General features: G+C 42.3%; 3 long non-coding RNA genes across 5 annotated transcripts; 2 read left to right on the top strand and 1 right to left on the bottom strand.

Annotated features, from left to right (window-relative positions):
- The first annotated feature begins 388 nt into the window (after window positions 1-388).
- LOC125617087 lies at window positions 389-11,538 on the top strand. 3 transcript variants are annotated; one of them, XR_007347920.1, is made up of 3 exons: window positions 389-543; window positions 1,579-5,220; window positions 10,775-11,538. It is a non-coding gene; the product is annotated as an uncharacterized LOC125617087 (long non-coding RNA). The 3 variants fall into 3 exon arrangements; XR_007347921.1 differs by having other exon boundaries at window positions 393-633; XR_007347922.1 differs by lacking the exon at window positions 389-543 and adding an exon at window positions 735-842.
- On the bottom strand, window positions 3,415-11,161 carry LOC125617088. Its single transcript, XR_007347923.1, has 3 exons — window positions 11,036-11,161; window positions 7,172-7,313; window positions 3,415-6,542 (listed from the first exon to the last, which is right to left on the bottom strand). It is a non-coding gene; the product is annotated as an uncharacterized LOC125617088 (long non-coding RNA).
- Window positions 11,539-14,148: 2,610 nt separating the features above from the next.
- LOC125617089 lies at window positions 14,149-17,462 on the top strand. The gene is made up of 2 exons (XR_007347924.1): window positions 14,149-16,834; window positions 17,272-17,462. It is a non-coding gene; the product is annotated as an uncharacterized LOC125617089 (long non-coding RNA).
- The last annotated feature ends 6,463 nt before the right edge of the window (window positions 17,463-23,925 follow it).

Genomic DNA, 23,925 nt, shown 5'->3' on the forward strand with positions numbered 1-23,925 from the left:
AAAAAAAAAAAAAAAAAAAAAAAAAAAAAAAAAAAAAAAAAAGGAAGCTTCTTGATTATTCATTTTACAGACATTATTTCATGAATTCATTGGAATCAAAATGTATTGTAAGGGGAGCTTCCGCCATCTTCTCCCACTTGCAACCTATTCTGATTGTAAGCAGAAGAGTTATTTAACTGACTGTCACCAATGGAACCAAAATGACTTCATTCAATCTCAACTTGGCCAGAAGTCCGATTTTCAAGGGTTACCAGGAAGGTAATGTGTTTGTAGTCAGAGGAGAGAGAAGAAAATGGTTACAGCTGGTTACAAAACAAACATCAAGCCTCGGCCCTGTTTCTCATGTTACGAAGGCAAATAGGAAAGAAGCCAGGAGGGGGCGGGGGGATTGTAGCAGAGTGTGTTGGGTAAACACTATGGAAACTGGAGAATGTTCTGGGTATCCACTTTTTCTTTTTTTTTTTTCAATAGAAGAAACCAGTAAGGGAGGTGGCAGTTCAAGAGTGAACACAAGGCTCTCTGTTTACCAGCTTACCCCCACAGGTAACAGCAAACTCTGTCAAAGTTCCTGTGTGCCTGGGCCTTCTCACCAGCCTGAGCTAACACTCCAAGGCTTCTGTGGGGGAAACCAAGGTGGGAAGAACTGGCCACCTGTGGAGGCTGGGGGAAGGAGGGGAGTGGGGGGCAGGGTCACAAACTGACCTTTGGTTACAAAAGAAAAATAAGGCAGTGGTGTAAACTGAACAGGACCACAAAAGGGTAGTAAACACAGAAAGGACAGAGTGGAGAGTGTGGCGTTGGTAAGCTAACCCTGTTGCAACAGGCACTCACGCAATTTAGTGGTAAGAAACTTCTGGAAAGTTCCTCATTTAGTAAGCTGTTGTCACAGTATATTTTGAATTGTTTTATAGCAGTGTTTGTGTGTGTGTGTGTGTGTGTGTGTTAGGTGGACAAGACATTGGCAAATGAGTTTCATAGATAAATTTGCTGCTAGCTTGACTGAGGTAGTCAAGTTTAAAATAAAACACCGTCTTCACTTTGTTTCTGGCATGAACACTTTACTTTTGAGAATTCTCATGAAAAGTTTAGTGTCACCATTTGGCCACATCTAACAGCATCCATATATGCACATGTCCTTTGACTCTGCCTTTCTACTTTTAGAAATCCATTCCATAGTTCTATTCATATATATGTGCAAAAAATATGTGTGTGGGAGTAAAAATTTGGAAGCCACATTATGTCTATCAGGAGGGGCTGGGTAAATTATAGGACATTTATATTATACTGCAGTTGCATAGATTTGCAGGAAACCCCTCAATGTGTGCTAAGTTTTGCTAAGGAACATAAGAGCATATGGAAGGGTGTGGACATGCAAATATGGTTGCACATACATTGGATATTTCTAGATGGATGCCCAAGAAACACAACAGTGAATACCTCTATGAAGAAGATTCCAGAGATCGATAGAAATTTACTTCTACTCTGTAACTGTTTGGCACTGTTTGAAATTTTTATTGGCCGGGTACATAAATCATTTTTAAAAAATTAATGGTAATATCATTCTCTCCAATTATGTAGGGTTTGCTGCTGGTGGTATCAGTCAGTGCTCAAAAGAACATACTGAAATATCTGGTCTGATTTCATGAACTAAAAATGGTTCAAAACTCCATGGAAGAAGGCATCTTTCAGTTAAGTGTATATTTGGGAAGACTATTCTGGTATCTAATGAATAATAGAGAACATTGATTTAAACTGCTGTTTTTGTGCCAGCAGTTTGGAAACCTAGGGAGCTGCGCCTCTGCCCAGGAAGTCATAGCAAAGGCCTTTTGATGTTGAGGGGCACCCTGCCTGAAAGCCTACAGAATCATTAATTAAAAGCCTCCAGCTTCTCTCCTATATTGCAATTCCATAGCTCTTACAGAGTCATTGCTGCCTTTCTCCTTTTGCCTGAGGATGTCAGAAGCATGTTAAGAAGGATAAACACCCACTGATTTATTTACATTAAATAATACCCTGCTCACTCCCAGCAGCCAATAAAATCAGTGGGCTTTGGAAACCAGTCACATGACAGCACCCTAGCAACTCCTTTCTGATGTAGGGTTCATGGCTGGAAAAATAAGTACAGAAGAGCAGCCAACACACATTCTTTTGTGAGACCTGCCACTGAATCAACCCTGGGTACTCTGGGGGAGGGTTCATGACAGTGGGAACTTTATTTAACCTTTCTATTAATGTTTCTATTGGCCTGTGTTATCTCTTGCAATGTCAAGTGCACGGTTAATTAACCCTTTCTTGGCCTATGCCACCTCTCTTTTCAGATTGTAAGCTCCTTAAATGCTAGATTGGAGTTACTCATTCATTCATTTACAGCCCAGATATTTAATGCCTACCTGCTACAGGTGTGAGCTTTTGCTAAGCCCTGGGCGGTGCAAAGATGAGGAAGACATACTCCTTGCTTCTGGGACGCTCACAATCTTCTAGAAGTCTCTTCCCAGTCTGATGATCTTATTCAGAACTGGGTCTTCCAAGGTTATTGGCACAAAAATCACTCAGGAAGTCACTGAACAAACCCTGGTTGATTGAGAAGGGGTTCAGGCTGTGAACCCAGAATGGTGTCATGAGACTACGGTGTGCCGTACATTTTTGCTGATGAGCTCTGAGTAAATTACCAGACAATTTCTCCAGACCTCTTGGATATTTAGAAATTTAATTCCTTCCTTTCTTAGATCCTTTCTGGATCTGGGAATGGAATTTCTTTTAGGGTTGAGGACAGTTATTCTGGCCCCACAATAACTTGGGCTACACATTCTTTAGGAAGTAGGCTTGCTTTTCATATGGACAAAAAAATTTTCACCAACAAAGGGGCACAGGAAAGGGGAGGAAGTCAAGGAAAGCAACATTTCCTGAGTGCCCACTCATGGCTTCCCCTCATTTAGTGAACTACCACCCCAGGAAAACAGCAACACTCATGTGCAAAGAGATGTGCATTTAGGTTTGGGTCTAGGGGTCAGTGGGTGATATATCACCACACACACACACACACACACACACACACACTCATACACACACGTGTATATAATTATGCTGTATTTATAATTTAAAATTAAATGACTTATAAACTACTCTGCTATGAGCCTAAAGAATTAGAAGCCACGATCTATGCCCTCGAGAGTGCAAGAAAGAGAGAGCGAGAGAGAAAGAGAGAGAGAGAGAGAGAGAGAGAGAGAGAGAGAGAGAGAGAGAGAAACAGAATAAGAAACACATTCAAAGTTAAATAGCCACATGAAAATTATGTAACAGTACAGAGAGGATTTTAGAGCTGGCTGGATTCACAGCAAACATTTAAACCAGAGTTTCCTAAAATAGTGTGTAAACATCATTGATGGCATGAAAGATGATTTGAATATAAACAGCTTAAAATTTCATTAGGCATTTATTTTAACATGCATTAGAAAAATCTAGACCTAGCATATCAAGCCCTTGTGTACATGAATATTACTGCTTACTTTGAGGTTACCAAAAAGATTTAAAGATTATCTAAAGGAAAGTATTAAGTAAGTAGCTGTATAGAAGATGTGGAACAGGGACATGGCAAAGAGTCTGCAAGTGTCATTCGAATGGCCTGAGTCTGGGAGAGGCAGACCAAATTCAATCTCTGGGATGAAGAGAGGTTCAGCTAGTTGCTCAAGGTCACGGAGCTAGTGGAGATCATAGACCAGAATGTGGTCACCTGACTGATCCTCTGCTCCCACATCCTCCTTCACTCACTACTTCCTATTTTGCAGATGAGGAAATTGTAATCTGAATAACAAGTTGCCTCTTTTGAATATGACTATCACAAAAATCTGACTGCAAAGTAGAAAGCATTGAGTTGGCTTCATGAAAAATGAACTTTAATATTTATAGAGTGCTTACTATGCATGCCAGTATTACAAAGATTTCATACATAATAATTTATGGTAATCCCCACACCATTCTGTGGGATGCACTTAGATTGTTTCTACCATCTCTCTTGTCATATGAGCAAAACAAGGAGCAAAGATCAAGTAGCTTTCTTAGGTCACTATTTGCATAGATGGGATTTGAACCCAGGTAGTCCAGCTCCAGAATTTGTCCACTCAACCATGACCACATTCCTCACCAATAAGTGAAGAGGTGAAAGGGCAACTTGTTTACCTGGTGGCATTGCAAAAACTCTGTTCAGACAATATGGTACGTTCCTGTCCCCTCCTGCCTTGAATTTTCCAACGGGTGCCTTGCTCCACTCTATGGAACGTGTGGGTTTTCCACACCATCACTTTTCAATGTGCAGAGATTCTTGAGAGGAATCCCTGAGCGCCAAGAGCAATCCTTTTATAAAGACAATCTGTGAGTTTACTATGATGAGAACTATAAAGAAACCGTCCCACCTCCAAGGTTGAGAGGCAAAGTATCCATAGGTGGTGACTGGACGGAGAGGTAGTTGGGGGACATGGTGGGGCTGAGAGTGACAGGAGAGGAGGCCCAGGGAGGACTAGCCCAGTGCTCCACAGGGGGCCACCAGGTGTTGAGAAAGCCCTGCTGGGTGCCTAGCACTTGGCACGGCACCTGGTATGGAGCAGGTGCTCAGAGCTATGTGGAGCGCATGGGAGCCTGGGTGCAAACAGAGCCCAGCAGGGAGGCGGGCAGTAGGGCAGAGACTGGAGGTGAGAGAGCACCGAACACACTTGACCTACTTTATAACTTCGCTCCAGGTAAGCCCTAGGAGGACAGCACAGTGCCAAATTTCCAGTCAACAGACAAAAGACCTTTGCCCAAACCACAGACAGCATTCCTGCTGTGGCTGGAACTTTGAGGAAGTCTGCTTTGTGTTGGTTACCCTTCAAAGGGGCCTCTGTTCAGGCTTCTGGCCCACTCTGCCTTAGCGTGACAGTCTCCGTTCTTCCTCCCTGCAGGGTGCTTCAGGGTAGGCCATGGCCATCTGGGACCTGTCACCAGCCTCCTCTGCACTGGTGCCACAAGAGGATCAGCCTGTGGCACTTCTGTCTATCTCTCCAGCAGGTGCTGACAGCCAAGCCATTCCACACACCTTTGGGACAAAGCACTGCGCAGCAGCCAGGGCCAAGTTCAGAGCCTGAACATTCTTTCACATTATATGATGTGATGGCACATTATATAAGCTGCACGTTGGGGACAAACCACTGATGGGCAGACCCTGGTGCTCCTGGAATTGCGTAAGCTGTATGTACTTGTGAAGTGTCACAACGCGACTCCGCGTCTCTATCAAAAATGTGAGAAGGCCACCCTGCTCACACTCAGACTGCACAAAAGCTCTTCGCCACCAGGTGGTTAAGGCCACTTGATCAGGCTGACAGGAGGGACAGGCCACCTTACTGTAGCTCTTGGCCCGGTGAGCCGAACACTCAGTACCTTGTGGCCCACTAGTCTTAGGCAGCAAAGGCCTCTGATAAAATGTCCTTTTTGCGTGTTTTTCCTGGCAGTCTCGTTTTGGGTTATAAATGGCTCATTATTTCCATCCCATAGATCCACTCTTGCCTGTGTTACGTTCTCTTCTTGTTTTCTGAAATAACTGAAAGGTTGGTAAAATCATGGCTGGCAGACCCCGTCTGTACTGACCTTGAGCAGAGGCCGAATCTCCACATGGCTCACGCCGTCTACGGTTGATCCCATGTGGGAGAGGTTGGCTGCAAAGGCCTCCCAAAAGCAAGGGCTATAATTATATTTACACTAAAGTACTTGGTGCCGTTAAATGCCAGGAAGTAGCACGGACCTTCCCCTCACTCGAGCCCTGCAACCTTTCCAGAGGACATTGGGCAATGGTCAGAGGTTGTGAAGTTGGAACAGTGTTGTGCCCAGATAGATCATTTTCCCTGCAGGGCAGCTTGGAGGCAAATTTTATTAAGTATCAAGTAGCTGACCCAAAGCAGTATAAATAGCAAGAGAGCACATGACCAACCAGGAATGAAGGTGGCTGGAGTGCAGGCCGGAGGTCTGTTACATGCTTATTGACAGCACTTGCTCACTGGTGTCTGCCCCACAGCCATCAGGGAAGGCTGGAGAACCACACAGACCGAGATGTTAAAGCATAATCTCAGGGGGAAAAAAAGAAAAAACAACACTTACTTTTGAAAGTTGGACCCCATAGTTAACCCACAGAAAAGACCTAAGAATGGATTGGAGGTTGAGTGACATTTGGAAGTAGAGACCCAGGCCACCCACGTGAGAGCCCAAGGCAAGCATGAAAACCTGGTTTATATTGGGTAGGGACTGTGAGCAATCACAAATAGGCAAAAGGGACCCAAGTTTGAATTTTTCAAGGGAAGGACAGAGAGAATTTCAATTCAGGTCTGTTCTCCCCAGCATTCCCCACCTTTGCTTTAGGATACACCACATGGTGTACAAGGGCAGAAGGACGGGGCCACAGATGACTGTCAGGAGAGGCCATTGAGCTGCTGCAGGACAGTTTTCATACCCGGCTGTTTCTTGTATGTCCTGGGTCCACTGGCCAGAGCTGTTGACACCTCACAAGAGAATCTGTGTTCCTACAACGATGGGAGAAGGTTCTGGGGAGGAATGGTGTTAGTGGGATGCAGAGTGGAAGTTGCTGAAAATTTCTACTCAGAGATGACAAATGGCTAAGGCATCCTTAGCCCTGCCCCAACTTCCTGTATACCTCGTAAGGGAAGATGTCTGCTTCTTCCAGATCTAAATTCCAAAAATATTTTGAGAGGTGGCAGTATTATTATCATCTGTCCTGTCCCCTCTTTGGGTGAGGATTAAACTCAGGGCCTTGCACGTGTTAGGCAAGTGCTCTACCACTGAACTACATCCCCAGCCCTTTTGTAAGTTTTTTATTTTGAGACAGGGTCTAGCATATTTACTGAGGCTGGCCTAGAACTTACAGTCCTCCTGCCTCAGCCTCCAGAGTCACTGGGATTGCAGGCATGTGCCACTGAGACTGGTTTTTATCTGACCTTTATAAAGAAGACAAAGGTCACCTACATACATCACTTCTTGTATGTTTATTGGAAATCTGAATCTTTACTTTGTATCTAGAGCAAAGACATAAAGGCCATGAACTTTCGGAGGCCATAAGGGGCTGATGCAGGCAAGGGATTCTTCAGAGGATGTGGGGGACGAATGAGGCTCTGACTCCCTTTCCCAGACTCACCTTGGCTCCCACAGGCTGTTGGCTTCCTACTCAATATTCACTCTGCTTCTTTTCTCCTCCATAAAACAACTCCAAAGTGGCGATGTGCCTGGCTAAAAGACAGCATTTCCAGCTCCCTTATGGTAGGGATGGCTAAGGAAACCTAAGGAGATATTTTTGGGTGGTCAGGCTTGCCAGAGAAAATATAAGGCACCGAATTGAACTTGAATTTTGGTAAACAGTGAATAATTTTTGATTCTAAATATACATATGAATCTCTCATGTAATATATTTGTATTTTTATTTGCCAAATCTGGCAAATCTATGTGCAGGGATTCTGGGAAATAGGCTAAGACACTCTTTTTTGTCCTTATTTTCCTTTCTCTTTTTTCCTGGGACATGGATGGGGTTACTGGGGTTTCAGCAACCACCTAGAGTCATGTGATTAAAGATAGCAGAAGAGAAAAAAAAGAGAGGAGTGTCTCATGACTGTGTAACTACAGTGTTATTTATGTGTGAGAATCAACCATTGATTTGCTTTAGCCATTAGCTGTGCCTCTATGATTTGTAGTCAGTTGCTATTTGTAGCCAGTTGCTCTGATATAGCAATAATGAAGTGTGTATTGTTGTTTTTCATGTTTGGTTGAGTCTGTTTACCTTATGCATTTTGCTTTTGCCTCTTCTGGAACAAAACCATTCTACTTTTACTTACTATATGTTGTAGTTGAACACAATACCTTTATTTATCTATCTGTCTATCTATCTATCTATTTATTTATTTATTTTTTGTGGTGCTGAGGATCAAACCCAGGGCCTCGCATGTGCTAGACGAGTGCTCTATTGCTAAGCCACGACCCCAGTCCCTACTTACTATAATTTTTAAGGACCCCACGAGAGATGGACAGTGTTCCTTGTATCCTGTGACATGACACCCTTAACATGTACTTCTACAAGGTGTTATTATCTATTTTGTAGGCTGAATTTACATGTTTTGAATGATTGCTGCAGATAGTAATAATAATAATAATTCTAAGAATAGTTCTTATTTTTGAACAAAGATTTGGCCTGAAAACTCAAGTACTAGAAAAATGATGCTCTGAAACCTTAGAACCATATTTTAAAACAACATTAACAGCATCACTTACATGCTATCAAGATTAGCTAAGGATAATCAGGTGCACAGGAAAATCTAATTTGTATAGTAGTGCATCAATAATTCAGGAATCATGGGAAATCTGATACCTTCCACTTCATTAGCAAGTCAGCTGCTATGAGCAGTCACAGGAAGGTATTCTGGGAGGTGGAGAGGGCTGCAAAGGTGGCCTCTTTGCATATAAGCCCAGGCTAACTGGCTGAGCATAGCTCATTGTCCATGGAAAGAGCAGTTACTTGGGCTATGAACTGTATAAACGCCTGCCCTCCCCTTGTGCAGTGGAATCTTTTGAAGGTTAAGTAACAGTAAATAATCAACCAAGATTTCTCAGATTAGCTGCATTTACCTTTCTCTGAAAAAAAAAATTTTTTTTCCCCCTATGAAGATGAAACAACTTTGGAATGAGAGCTGTATTTCCTTCTAGAACTCCCCATTCAGACCTTCAGAGAGCAGGATCAGACCTGGCCTGGCTGGCAGAGACTGCCTACGGGACATGGCTAGGCTTTGTGATGTGGGTGAGGGGCCATAGGGTTAGAATTTAATGGAAGTGGGGAGAGAAAACTCCCACTTCATTTCATGAGTTTCCACACAGGCCTTCTGGCACCATCTGTCAGCAGGGAAGGGGCCTGCAGAGTCTTGCCCTTCGTCCCTCACTGGGGGTACAGAGAGTCTGGGAGCCAGATCCCAGAGTATGAGCTATATTACAAACCACAACAGCCTCAACTAACTCAAAGGAAAAAATAATACACAAATGGAGAGAGATCAGCCTACCAGACCAGGCCTTGGAGTCTATCATAGGTCATGATGTCATGGTGGTTAGCTCAGAAGAGATGATGGATGACACCATTTGTGTCTAAACCAGAGATGCAAATAAAAGTTGCACAGAAATGAGTTGGGAGGAGGAAAACCAAAGCAAATCTGTTTATTAGTAGCAAATCTGTTTACTTACAATGTAAAGGGGGGAAAAGAACATATTTCTTTTGTCCAGGGCATATTGATTTATATTGACTATCTAATCAGCACACATTTATTGAACTTGTGTGCTGGGCATTGTGCAAACTGACAGCATGCACCTGTTTTTACAGAGCTGGTGGTAGAAAGGGTAACAATGTCTTTGACCTTCCCAGGAAGGTTAGAATTCTACAGGATTCCTCTGTTCCTCAGGCTGGGTAAGAAAAGAGCACAGCCAAAGCCCGTCACCTCTCTTGTGCTGCAATCACTTAAGATAATGACAATTGCTGTTCTAAACAAAAGTGCAATAATATGTTGGTAGGAAAGTTTGCAATGTTTTCTCCTCCTCCTTCTCCCCCCATCTTCTTTCTTTTAATAGGCTTATTATAAGCCCTGTAGCAAAGGTTAGAAGACCATTTCATGTTACAATTTCTTTCTCTGTTACTAAATAATCACATGACTTCTGGTGAAGTCCTTTAACTTCTCTGGAATGAAGTTTAAACATTCATAGAATGAGATGGTTAAAAAGCAAGAGAATGGTTTAATGAAACCTGGTTTAGGATAAGCAGTAAGAGGAGGTTAAGAGGGAAGCACTACTTGTCACCTGCAAATTGCATAACTTGGGCTATTAAACATCTTGAAGTTTTAGTCTTCTTATCTGAGAAATGAGGATAATGTGGTATTTCTTGCGAAGGGAAAAATGGACTAATAGGTTAGACACCTGGTTCAATGCGTGCAGGGGACAACAAATGTCCCCTTGTGAGTGAAGCTATTTTTATCCTATGCAAATATTAATTGACTCCTTGATTTATTGTTCATATGCACACATGCCTGGATATGTGTATTAATGTACATATCATTGCTGATATCTAAGTGGTTATTTGGGAAATATCAACATATTGGGGGCACAAAGGTGAAATGGATTTGGTTTTCCTCCTAAATAGTACTTTCCACAGTTCTATGCTAACCCCCTTTTCTATCCCTCATCAACAGATTGTAGAAATCTGCAGATTTGAAAGGCGAAGCCCATGAACTTTGAATCTTGCTCTGGTTCAAAGCTTCCCTCCTCCTGTCTATCCATGTTTCAGTTTCCCCAGTGGCTTTGGCAAGGAGGAGCAAGGGGGAAGGGACCATCACCCCTTACCTGCCCAGCTGTGGATGCTATATCTCCAGAGAACATGGTTGGCATGCTGGTGCTTCTGTGTTGCAGGCACCAAGGGCTGGTAGCAAGCACATTGTGGGTCTTTGGAGGGCCCTATGGGTCTCCTGAGTGTACATGTCAGTAACCTGAAACCCTCCTCATGATGGACTTCCTCTACTTGTCTCAGCTCTTGCCATAGTCACTACCCTCCAGCCAACTCATCTTGACAGACCATGGCTTGATCTCTCTAGTGTCTAGTGATTTATTTGCATAGTTTTATCAGGATTTGGAAATATGTTCTATGAATGCAGCTTTTGCCCTTGGATGCTCATAACCTAAGCAAATAACCCATGTCGTTTGTTTCTTCTGCCATTTCTAGGCTACCCTCCTGTTGGTCATTGTTCATGCATGTCCCTGGGTTCCCTCATTTGGCACGAGGCTGAAACCATCATGGTCCACTTCTGGAATGCATTTTCTGTTTCTCACTTGCATGGTGAGTGCCTTCAGACAAGGACTGAGCTTTGTACTTCTCTGCTTCAACATCGGCTAGAACAGATTTTACACACTGAGCCTCCATTGCTGTTTGTCCATCATGTGACCCATCCTACAGTTTCCCCACAAACTCCAAGCGCCTCCTTACCACATGCAAGGACTTGGTGGTGGTTCTCAAGAAATTGCCATTCTAGTTGGTAAGGGAAGCAGACAGAAAGAGCTGAGATGAGCTGGTGACACCTTCTGCTCCTGCACCATGAGATCCTGTTCTCTTCTATCCTCTCTGCCCCAGTCTGTTTGATATTGAAATGGAAAGATGGTGAGAATAGAAGCTGGTAGACTGGCAGTCAAGACTTGACATGAAACATCTTCAGCAGTCACTTGATAAGTGTTTGCACTGTGAAGTGTTCTAGCAACCTCATAACTCACACTGGCAACTCCTATAAACACCCTCTCTTCTGTTTTCCTTCACTCTGCAACTTCTCATTCCACCATTGATGGATTAACTCAGTTTAGTGTTTATCAGATGGACTCAGTGCCATTCTTATAGAGACCAAGTCAAAAAGAACAAACAATTATTTATCAAATGAATGCCATTTAAAAGTATTGTGCTGGTCATAGTATTAGGCATAAAGAAGAAATAAGCTGTCACTTTTGCTCATCCTTCATTGACTGATCCATTTATTTTGTCTTTGCACCAAAGATTTGCTGTATCTTATAGCAGGAAGATATTTCCAGTGCTAGTTCTATTAATTAATGCTTTTTTTTCCTCCTGTGTTTCAAGCTTTATCACCAATAATTGGCTCTTGCAATAGGATCTGAACTTCTTAGAGCATTGGCCTCCCTAAGGAAAACCCAGTTACCCCGACCTGCAATTAACTCAATCTATAGCATTCTTTCTCCTTTATTTCATAAGCAAAGCCCTAGAGCGCATGGTCTACACAGTGACCCACTCCCCCTACCCTGTGGACTTCTTAACCCACCACTCTGCTTTCCATGCACTCCATCAAAATCACACCTGCTAAAGTCAAGGTGACTGACCAGTTGCCAAATGCAATGTGTGATCTTCAGTCCTTGACTTAGTTGACATCTCTCCACATTCAATTTTGCCAATGGTTTCCTCCTCCTTGAAACTTGCTCTTCCCTAACACCACCTTCTCTTGATTTTTTCCTCACTCCTACATCCTCCCTTTCTCTATCCTGTTGCAGCAGACTTTTCTTCTGTTTGTGGCTTAAATAGGGCTGTTACCCAAGGTTCCATACTTAGCTCTATTTAATTCTCATTCTACACCCTATTGCCAGGAAGTCTCACTTGTACCTGTGACTTCAGCTGTAACCTATGTACTATATCTACAATAACAACATCATTCCATTTGTGAGGGCAGAACCTTCATGACCTACCTCTTCACCCCTTAAAGTTTCTGCCTCTCAACACTGTTGCTTTGGGATTGTCTTAGTTTGTTTTCTGTTGCTGTTACTCTATTTAAATACTTGATATTAGGCAATCTATAAAAGTTGTTTTTGGCTCATAGTCCTAGAGGCTGGGAAGTTCAAGAGCATGGTGTGAGGCTCCTGGGGAGGCCTCCTGCAGCTTAAACACATGGCAGAAGGCAGAAAGGCAAGGGGGTGCTTGTGGAAGAGAGAAAAGGGAGTCCAGGCTCCTGCAATAGCTCACCCATTCCTTCAAGAAAGATACCAGTTCATGCAATGAAGACTCTGCCCTCATGAAATACCACCATGAAGCCTCACCTCCAACACTATCACAATGACAATCAAATATCAAGTTTCAGAGGGGGAAAACATATTTGAACTGCAGCAGGAATTAAGTTTCCAACACACGAACTTTGTGGTACTCATTCAAACCATAGCATGATATGACCAGTCTTTACATTCTTTATTTCATTTAATCCTCATCCCAACCCACTAAGTTTGACAAAGTTACTGCCCCATTTTACAGAGGAAACAGGGACTCTCAAAAAGGAAAGAGCTTGCCCCTTCCTCCCCCACACATCTAGTGAGAAACCACCTGGATTTTGATCTCTACTTCTTTTTGTGAAATTGAGCACTTCCCATGTGCTACATGCAATATTAAGCTTGTTTCAGAAAAAATTTTTCAACCCTTCAAAAGTTGTTGTTATTATTATAACCAACTGAAACTAAGACTCAATGAGAAATTGGCCATGCTCATGTGGCCAAAAAGTATTGAAGACTGGGAACACATGTGTTCCATCTTTTTATCTCCCCAAACTAGCACAATACAGACAAACAGGAGATGTTGCTTAATAAATAGTGTTAGGTAAATTAAGGAATACCGTGCATAAATATAAAACAAAATGTAGGGGCTGGGGTTGTGGCTCAGTGGTAGAGCAATTGTCTAGCATGTGTGAGGCACTGGGTTCAATTCTCAGCATCACATATAAACAAATAAATAAATAAAGGTACATTAATAACTAATAAAAATATTTTTAAAAATGTAAGAGATAGTATAGTGTGAGTTGAAGCATGTGGCAAAGTCTGGGGGTGAAAAATGGAAGAGAATGATGAGTAGGAAAATAAATGGCTCTTTCCTTTAGTGTTTTTGACCAGAAAGCTGGGGTGTGGTTCAGTGGTATAGAGCTTGCCTAACATGTACAAGCTCAATTTCCAGCAAAACACACAAACTCACAAACACACACACACACACACACACACACACGAGCTCTTGACCTAAGACTTGTATATCCTGGAAAGGGTCTAGAATACTCATGAAACTTAGGAGATTAAAAGAAAAAATTCTGGTGCACTTTTGTGTCTTGAAATAATTTAAAAATAATTTTGAAGCAATTTTAAAAATAATTTGTTGGCAAGTTTTTCTTTTGAAATTTAGAAAATACAGAAAAATACAGATATACATAGCCTCCATCCATATTCTTCCCACTGTTTTTAAAAAATACAAATACCGGTCTTTTTTTTTTTCTGTTGATTTATATTTGTGTTACTGAAGAGCAAACCCAGGGCCCTGTGTATGTAAGGCAAGCACTCTACCACTGAGCTGCACCCCAGCCCCATTGATATATTCTTAAAAGCACCCAAGAAATACACAAATGAAATGTTCCCTTTGCACCATATTCTTTAAAAATCTGCCATTAGTCAGGCGCAGGGGTACATGCCTGTAATTGCAGAGACTTGAGAGGCTAAAGCAAGAAGATTGCAAGTTCGAGGCCAGCCTCAGCAATTTAGTGAGACCCTAATCTCAAAACTTAATAAAAGGGCTGGGGATATAGCTCAATGGTAAATCATCCCTTCATCCAATCTGCAGTACCAAAACTAAAACAAACAAAACCCCCAAATAATAGTAATCATCATCATCATCTGTAAAAAGTTTAAGAATTGTTATTCTCTGGTAGATTGTCATTAGCATTGCATATGACTGAGCCTGTATGTTCAAGTCTGTTCTGACCCTCTGTATTATGGGTGATAGTATGCTTAGAGCTTCCTGTGGGTGTCTGCTGGGGCACAGTTACAATTGATAACAGCCCGAGCAGCTACACTGCTATCCTGATTTAACCCCAGGGACTTAAGTGTGTTTTCCTTAGTTCAGAATTTAATTCCTTTATTGGGAAACAACCATGGTTACTATCTTACCCACTTTGTCAAACATATATACATACATATATATGTGTATATAATAAATATATATAAATAAGCAAATAAACATTCAGAGAGGACAAGAAGGTCATTTAGCTTAAAATTTGTGAAAGGAAGGCATTTCTGCTCTGATAGAAATAAGAATGCATTTCCTCATCCCATTTGGGATCTGCATGAAGTGCATCATCCAAAACAAGGATGTATTCTTTCCTTTCAGGGAATATTTACTACATCCACAAAATTTTTTCCTTCCTTCCTTCCTTCCTTCCTTCCTTCCTTCCTTCCTTCCTTCCTTCCTTCCTTCCTTCCTTCCTTCCTTTCTTCCTTTTTTCCTTCCTTCAGTGGTGCTGAGGATTGAACCCAGGGATTCATATACACTAAGCAAGCACTCTATCACTCCATCACAAACCTAGTCCCCCCGCCAATTTTTACCTTTGGAAAAATATGACAATATAATTTATTTAAAGCACACTATTTTAAATTGTTCAATGGATATTTACATATGCATCCATGTATGTGTGCTACTACTGGTAAATATATATATGGCTCTTATTTGTATCAGGACATTGAGTGAGAATAAAACGAAGTAGAGGATGACTCTAGACTGAGGGAAGCCCTGTGTCAGGCACCTGCAGGGCCCCTCATCCAGGCTATCTAGTTTGATATTTGGATAGGCACAATGAGGTCCATTAATTGTCAAGGTAGCTGAGTAATTTGTCCATGGTCACACAGTTAGACAGAATTTGAAACTAGGTCTCTTTGGCACTGTTAGACAATTGCCAACAAACCCTGGTATACTTGCTTAACTTGGGCTTCCCTGACCTCAGAGCCTGAGATATTTTATTTGAAAAGTGATAGCACAGAGGAAGACTGAGGCACAAGGACAGCTGTGAGACAGGGAAGGAGGGAAGAGCTATTGGTTTGGCCACTACTGCAGATAGCTTCTGGACCCCTTTGAGGAGCCCTGTACATGGCATCTCAATAGTGCTTTCTGGAAGACCAAGGCAGGCACTATGCATCCATTGCTTCCGTCATCTGTTGGTCGAGGGTGGTCCCAGGTCATTAGCTCCCCTCTGACATCTGGATTGTAATGTGCACATACCAGGCAATTTCCTGTGGGCATATTGCATGCACTGGACATGGAGAAGTCCTGGGACAGAAAGCAACAGGTATGTGGTGGAGTCCCAAGTAAGACACAATTAGATTGCACTTGTGTAAAGCTGGACAAAGACTACACGACCCCCTTCCCCCCCACACACACATACACCTAGAGCAGTGGCTGCAGTAGAAGACGGAGCTGAGAGGAGAGGAAGAGGTGTGGGAGCAGTATCCAGTATACAAACCAAAAGGGTTCTGGTAATGTAGACCCAGATTGGGAAACAGTTTTCCAGTAACATGCCTCTTCTTGTGGCAGAGATTTCAACCTGAACCCACATCTATTCTTCTGCTGGAGTTCATGTCTGGGCATGTTTGGGAAATTAATGGGGCAGACCTAAGAGAGTCTATTTGTATGCATTTGTGTGCATGACTTCTTTGTTTTTTCCTGAGGGAAGGGAAAGACATTTCTATGTCTAAGAACTTGGAAAGAGATACAGGGGAAATAGAAGGGCCAAGTGGTAAGTACTGCATAGCAAGGCCTGAACTCAATGGAAAAAAGCAGCTCAGGCAGAAAGGGAATGATCTATTTTATAAGGGATCTGATGCCTTGATATCCAGCAGCCTAAGCTCTTTAAAAACCCAGGTGATAAAGTGTGATCTAGAAGCCGGGGAGTTGGCGCTCTTCCCACTTCTGCATGGTTCTGTAGAGAAGATGGAATGTTTACAAGCAATAAACACAGTGTGGGTACTTGCAAGATTGTTGTTCCATGTGCTCTGGTTTCCCTGTATGTTTAGAGACTAAGGAAGAGTTGTTAGGGATGTTAGCAACTATCATAACTGGGGAACTGAACCAGCCTTCAGAGATGGCTCAGGGGTGGTCCAAGCAGTGGGGGACAGGAAGAAGGGTTGACAAGTGAGCAGAGCAGGATGCAGGGGTAGCTAGCACTAGGTAGCCATTTAAGATGGAGACCCAGTCATGGGAACTGGGAAAGGGGTTGTATCAGAGTAGAATAAAGTAATATTCAAGGCCCTGAAGAAACAGCATATGGAATAGGAATCCAAGATGTAGCTCAGGAAGGCATGGGGGCGGAGCCAAATATAATCTAAAGCAGATGTAAATATAAGGCAACCAGGGCAGAATCTGGTTACGGAAAACACCCAGCCTTGGGATGGACTGGTCTGAGGCTCCATCTGCTTTCTCTGCCTGGAGTGTGTCTGAAAGGTAAAAAGGCTGTTTACTAGTTAAACGGGCAAGTGGGCAACAGGGTAATGAGTCAAACAGATCTTCACAGTTATCAAAAAGTTCCCTGTGTCTGAATCTGCTAACCAGTAACAGGGATCTGGTTATTAAATTAAAGTTTGTTTGCAACAGGGCTTGTAAGAAAGGACTTCTTCTGTTGAAAGAACTGCTTTCTTTTTTCTTTTTTTTTTTCAGAATCTCCCAATTTCCCAGAGAAGTCAGCATGTGACATAGTCTACTCAATCAGAATAATCCATCCTCATGGCTTGGGATAGGCAGGGAACCCTAGAAGGCTCAATCAGATTATGTCCAGATTTGCTATTTAGGTGCTTAGTGAGAAAATAGGGCCTTCCCTCATTTTGGGATCACAAGCTATAAAGATAATTTAGATTAAAATTGCTTCCTGTTCCCTTTTCCAGATGCATGGGGAAAAGCATGTGTAAAAGAGAGAATGAGTCCAATATTAGGAAAGAGTCCCAAATGAAGAGAGAGATGAGGATTGACTACAGAGAGACAGGGTCCTGAGGTCTTGGACCCTGAATCCAGCCGTGCCTGAAACCAAACAAGCCCTGTTCTTTCATGAACCAATAAATTGATTTTATTGAAGCCAGTTTTAAGCCAAGTTCAGCTGAGTTTCTCAAGCTTGCAATGAAAGGAGATCACATGAATACATTTGCCTTCTTAAGATTTCACAGCAGTTAATAGCTGCTGTGTCCACTTACAGCTAGTCTGAACTTTAGAGGTTGCCTGGAAAACACTTGCTCAATTCTAGTCTCTGTTGCTCTTCACCAGGACACTGACCACTTGAGAGCGTGAATGGGTAGTGCTCCCTCTCTGGCAGAAGCCAGGTGATATCAGACCCGTGTCACTGCATAGCACTGCTTTCAATGTATACTTATTCTTTGGAGAGACTGAGCATATGTGGTCTTTTCAGACTGAGGATAAAATTGCCAGCCCTCTCCTCTTTGTATCACACCTATAATTCAAATTCTGACCTTTCTCCGGAAACTGGATGCTGGTTTTTATTTTCTGTTTGAGGGCTCAATGCTCAGCTCACACTCAACAAGTCTGAAACAGCATTCAGCACCCTCTGGTACTATTGATGGCAGTCCTACTATGCCGGTCACCTGCCCTAAAGCAGTTCAGGAGAGGCCAACTCAAAATATGTCCCTTTGGTGTATCAGTTACTTTTTGCTGGAGGCCCTTGAGAAAGATGCAAGAAGAGCTTTCTGACCTTCCACCTTTCTTACCTAAGAAGATAATGTCCCCTGATCTAGGGCCTCTCCCTGTGCCAGTAAGAGAAGAGCATCCTTATCCACAAAGATTGGGGATCAACTCTGACATGGATCTGTATGAATTTACTAAAATAGCCCTCATCTTCCACAATCCCCCATATATTACCTAGTGACTTCCCCACAATTTCTTAGGACCAGTGTGGCATCCTTGTTATGGTGGTTGAAGGTAGAGGAGAAAATAGCTTTCTTTCTCTTTTCCCACAGCAGGGAATCAGACAACTGCAACATTAGCTTCCCCAGTTTCCCTTGCAGCTATGCATGACTTGAGTTCTGGCCAAAGAGAGTAAGGAGGGTGTGACAGGGTGGAAGCTATGGGAAAGTGTTTTAAAAGTAGGATGTGCAGGAATGCTCTCCTTGGGCTTCCTGCCTCCCCCTTTTTCTTCTTTGGGAATGCACAAGAATACTCATGGGCATAGCAGCCATCCTGGCACCATGAGACCCTGAGAATAAGGATATGTTCACAGGATGGCAGAGAACAAAGACAGAAAGAACCCTGTTTCCTTGATGATGTCATCTGACTACCGTGAAGCTGTGGGCTATTTTTCCCCACACTCCTTATTGTACAAGACAAAACCAAAAAAACAAAACTCTACTTGAGTAATGTCATTATTAGGTTTCCTATTGATTGCAGCTGAATCAAATGCTACAGTCATCTGTTAGGAATATTAAGTGTAATTCTAAAGAAACAGAATTTTTCTATAAGCACTTTTTATAAGGAATTCAGGGGATGCTGTATCAGAAAACCCTCTCCTTTGGCTGTAAGTATCCATACTCCTGGAGGCTCTATTCAGTCTCTTCCTGTCTTGGTTCCCTTTGTCTTCACTTTGTGTTGGATAATTATCAAGTATAGATTAGTGATATGATGTATTGCTAACTGATACTTTGTTGTATATTACACATCCCCAATACTATTTAAAGTGCATTTCTTAAGTATGGGTCAGTGACATGTACTGTCACTGATTTGTTGTGGACTTAAGCTATGTATCTCCAGCAGGCCTTCAAGTGCCTTGCAGGATGTGGCTATATTTTATGCTCTCTCTCTCCCAGAGTGCCCAGGCTGGAAAGAATCGCACAGTGGGTTGGTGCTCAGGCCTGGGACCCTTGTGTTTGAATCCTGGCTTCATCAGAAAATATTCATAGATCTCAGGCAAGTTTTAACACTCTCTGGGCCTCCATTTCTTCATCTGGGGAATGTTAATAAAATTTGCCTTATAAGATTATTTTGAGGCTCAAATAAAATATTTTCATGAATTCCTTAGCATCATTTTAGTCACCCTTAGATATGCAGAAGGTGGACTTCATTGATGGCCTCTCAGTAGTCATGTGCTTTCCAATGGGACTTCACAACTCTTTCCATCATGAGGTGTACTCTCTGACTCCACCCTTGAATCTGGGTAGGTCTTCCAACAGAATGTGGCAAAGGTGATGCTATGTTCCTTCTCAAACCAGGCCTCAAGAGGCCCTGTCCCTTTCCACTCTCCACCTTGAGACTCCTGCCTTTGCCATAGAGCAAGCTCAGGAGAGCAGCTGGAGGATGAGAAACCTTGTGGAGTAGAGATGAGTCTTCTCTGTGGAGATGGGTCTTCTTCCCAGACCAACCAGCCTGCCAATTGGCTACAGATACATAAGTGAGTTCAGCCAAGATCCAAAAAATACTCAGGAAACCCATGCATGAGCAATAATAAATTCTAATTGTTCTAACCCAGTAGGTTTTGGGAGGTTGATTATGCAGTAATAACTGACATCAGCTCTAGGACCTAACAGGAACAAGGAACTTAAACCAATTGATTTACTCCTGTAATTCCACTGCTTAGAATAGTGTGTTACATAAGCAGGTGTTCAACATATGTGTATGTTAAATAAATTCCTGAATATAATTATGATGATTATCATCTCAAGGAATCATGGTGGGAAGTGAATGAGATAATCTGAAGAAAGCATGTAACGTTGTTTCTGGCACACTGACTTTTCAATAAATGTTGACTATTAACGGGCTGATTGTCAACGACTGTTTACTTGATTAACATCTTTTTCATACATATAAAGCTAGCTAACTGGGTAATATCATCCTAAGCCCTGTTGTTGAAGTAATTTCCGATCTCAGAAAACCTAACATTAATCACAATTTGGATTTTGAGCTGGTAACATAATAAACAAATAAAAGCATAGCTAAAATGTTCCAGAAAACTTTGAGAATTCCATGAAAACTGTTCTTGGGATTCTGGAGTGTGAAGCTAAAGGCATGGTCCTCAGAGCCCCCACAAAAACTGTTACACCATGTGATAGGTTCCCAACTCCTCTCAGTATGCTGCTTTTCCACACGGGGTGGACACCTCAGTACCCCCTGCAGGGAGCCTTCTCCCCTGTGACACTGCCCATCGCCATAGAGGTGAGTGGGGTGGGGCCAAGGGCCCTAAAACTAGTGGTGATTCCTCCATTAGGCATCCTGGTCCTGCTTGTTAGCTTTGCTTTGCTATGATAAAAAGAGGCCTCTTCATCTTCCTCAAGCAGGAGATTCACACTCTGTGATCTCCCAGTGACCTCATTAGTTCCCAAATTGCATTCGGCCTGCTAGAAAGATGAACACATTGTCCCTTCTCTGTGGGACTCATTATTTCCATTCTGGAGACTGTCATTTATGAAATTCTGACTTTCTTTTATCGTGTGTTTACCCTCCGCAAAGCCAAGAATATTGTAATTGTCTGTGGTGTTTTGAAAACACTTGTCACAAACTGAAGCCAAATGCTGATGAATGTTAAGTGTTTTGAAGAACTCAGCTTTTGGCTCATTAACTGGACTTGAATGGCATCACCCATCAGCTTTCAGTTCTGATAATTGCTAATCACAGATTGGTGATAGTTTAGAATAACGGTGTGGGCAGAGTGGTATGTTTCCTCCATATTGAACATTTCGCACGTATGAAGGCCAGTCCTAGAGTTGGGAGATGTGGTCCCAGACTTACTACAAGAAAGACTTAAGAACACATCAGCATACCTCTCAGGGTCTCAGTTTCCTTATCTATAAAATAATGGTCTTTGAATTGATGATCTTCAATATCTTTCCTCACTGAAATTCTGTAGTGTTGACATTACACACTGTAGTCTTGAGTTGCATGATAAGCACAGGTTAATTTTAGGAAAGTCATAGACACTGGGTAAAGCTGACACACATGGGGTATGAGCAAAGTTGTCAGCTTCTTTCCCTTCTTCTCCGCATTTTTTTCTATATTAAAAGGGAAAGAAATGTTCTCTCTTGGCTTGCAGGATAAGCCCTTAATCAAATGTTACATACCATCTGTTTGAGACAGTATTTGGTAAGTCAAACTTAAGTAGCTATAATCACTGTGGAATCTGAAACTGTTTCCTGTTATCCTGTCTGTTTTCTGAGGCAGACAGGAGATAGTCTAGCATCTTAACCCCACACAAAACAGTAATATTACAAGGAAGAGAGACACTGGTTTTGAGGCCCATGCTTTGAAACTGCTTATTGAATTTGCTTTTCTTTTTCTCCCGAGATTTCCTAGTTATATATGCTGCTCCTGACTCCCCCTTTAATTTGGAAGGTTTCTAACTCTTCAAAATGCATGCTGTCTTCCTTTCTAGCCCACTCCTTGGTGAAATTGTTGAGGATTTCAACATACGTATTTTGTAGTTTTTACCCTGACATAGAACATGGTAGGCCCAGGAATATTAACGATTAGCTCAAGGTCACATAGATAGCTCATGACAGAGCATGTTAGATTACCATGAGAATTAATCAGACAATGTATATTAAGGGCCTCATGAAGAATAAACCCATGAGCGGCTCTCCAGGAGGCCCATGAACTACTCCCCAGCAGATGTTAGGATAAAGGAAATTGAGAGCTTAGCAGGCTACCTGCTTTGCTTTCGGTAGCCCTCAGCTGTGGTCATTTATTTCTCATTTGAAGACTATAAAAATAGCCCTTTGAAAGCTGTCTCCCTTTTTCCTTCCAACATTAAACATATTTTCTTAAAGACTTCCTTTTTCTTCTTTTGGCCGGAAAACATATGATACACCATTCTTTTCTATTTAAGAGGTTGGGGGTCATTGTCTGTAACTGCTGGCCAGCTCTTGCAGGCTGGGGAGGTGGTGACAGCCAAAGAAAGATGGATATCATCTTGCGTTCACCACTGGTCTGAATCCATGGGTTGGGTTACCTGGGTAGGGGAATCCCCATATGTCCAATACCTTCCAGGGTATTAAGTATCATGTAAACACAGCTCCTCGGCTGCTGCTCTGTGAGTGTCCGTTGTCACCTGCTAAAAAGCCAATGTCATGGGCTGTTTACTTGATGTGGAGACAAGAAACTGCACCTATCTGGAAGCTTTCAAGTTCTTAAGTTTTAACCCTGGACAGCAGCACTACTGCAGTGTCTGGAAATAGCAAAAAGCATTGATGTGAGAGTGTGGGATTGTGGCCTGACCTCATAGAACTCACCTTGCACATCGGGGTGCAGCAGGGAGGTTTGGGGTTTGGACATACAGATTGCCCAGAGGAGGTCCTTGGAGTGGGTGGGGCCTGAGGATCTGGTGTTCTGTCCCATGTTCTGCTGTGTATACAGGAAGAGCTACTCTCAGAGATATAGCTTGCACAAAGGACCGTGAAAGTCCTATTTAAAAAAAAAAACAAAAACCTTAAAATGTTGGGTGCCAGGCAGATATTGTTATCGACATTCCAAAGTTAGAAAAACTAAAGTTGTGGAAAAGGCCCAAATTCACTCCATAATGTCTTGTGTAAGGCATAAATAAAATCCAAGTCTCTATTCCTGATCTACCTCTCCTTTTCTTTTAAAACAGACCTCAGGCCAAGGCTGCACTTAGTGGTAGAGCACCTGCCTAGCGTGCACAAGGTCCTGGGTTCACCTAAAACAAACAAAGAACAACCTGAGAACTAACTTCCAGGTCTAGGTTATAGCTTTCTGATGTTTAATTTGGCCCTCCCATTGCTGGAGCAAGGCAGCTTCTTGTTTTGACCTATTTTTCTTTTTCTTCCTTTGGAGGAAGTTACTTCACTTCCTGTTCCTGACCTTTAGTGGGGGAGGGTGGGACCTCATGGCAACATTTGTATGTTGTATCTACTCAAATGATAGCTCGATGCAGCAGAATATGTGATTTGCAGTAGGAGAAGTGATTCAGACATGATCTCATGTCACAGGAGAGGTAGCAAGACACTAGTGCGCCAACTTTGAGGTCAGATTATTCTGAGTTTAAATCCCAACTCTGTTCCCTGGCTGTGCCACTCTGGTCAAGTCCCTTACACTCTATATAGCTCAATGTCCTGGTCTGTAAAAGGGGTAAAACGAATCTCTTGAGATAATCTTTGGAAAGTCCCTATAGCATAAAGGATATTCAGAAAATTGTGTGTGTGCGTATGTGTTTTGCCATTCTTTACAAAATGCACATGCATAATACAGCAGTGATATTCTGTACATAACATGTAAAAACTAAATATATTATTTAGGTAAGCTAAGTGACTCAATAGCTAGCATAAATTAGTTTTTTAGGGTTAGCTATGCTATATGCCAAGTGAAGATCTCCTGTTAATGAACTTTAAATATATTAATAAGAGAATGCTTGTGCTCCTTGCATAGAAGCACAAAATAGGACAATACTTTGTGCCCCTGGGACAATAAGGATGCACCAAGGCAAATGCAATCATATAAGTTATGCGTTGCAAGTGAACTCAATTTTCTTACACTATCAGGGCATATGATTAAAAAGGTAAAAAAAAAACTATATGAAAACATGTAATAGAACA

Source organism: Marmota marmota, unplaced genomic scaffold (genome assembly GCF_001458135.2).
Source record: "Marmota marmota marmota unplaced genomic scaffold, marMar, whole genome shotgun sequence".
Lineage (NCBI taxonomy): Eukaryota > Metazoa > Chordata > Mammalia > Rodentia > Sciuridae > Marmota > Marmota marmota.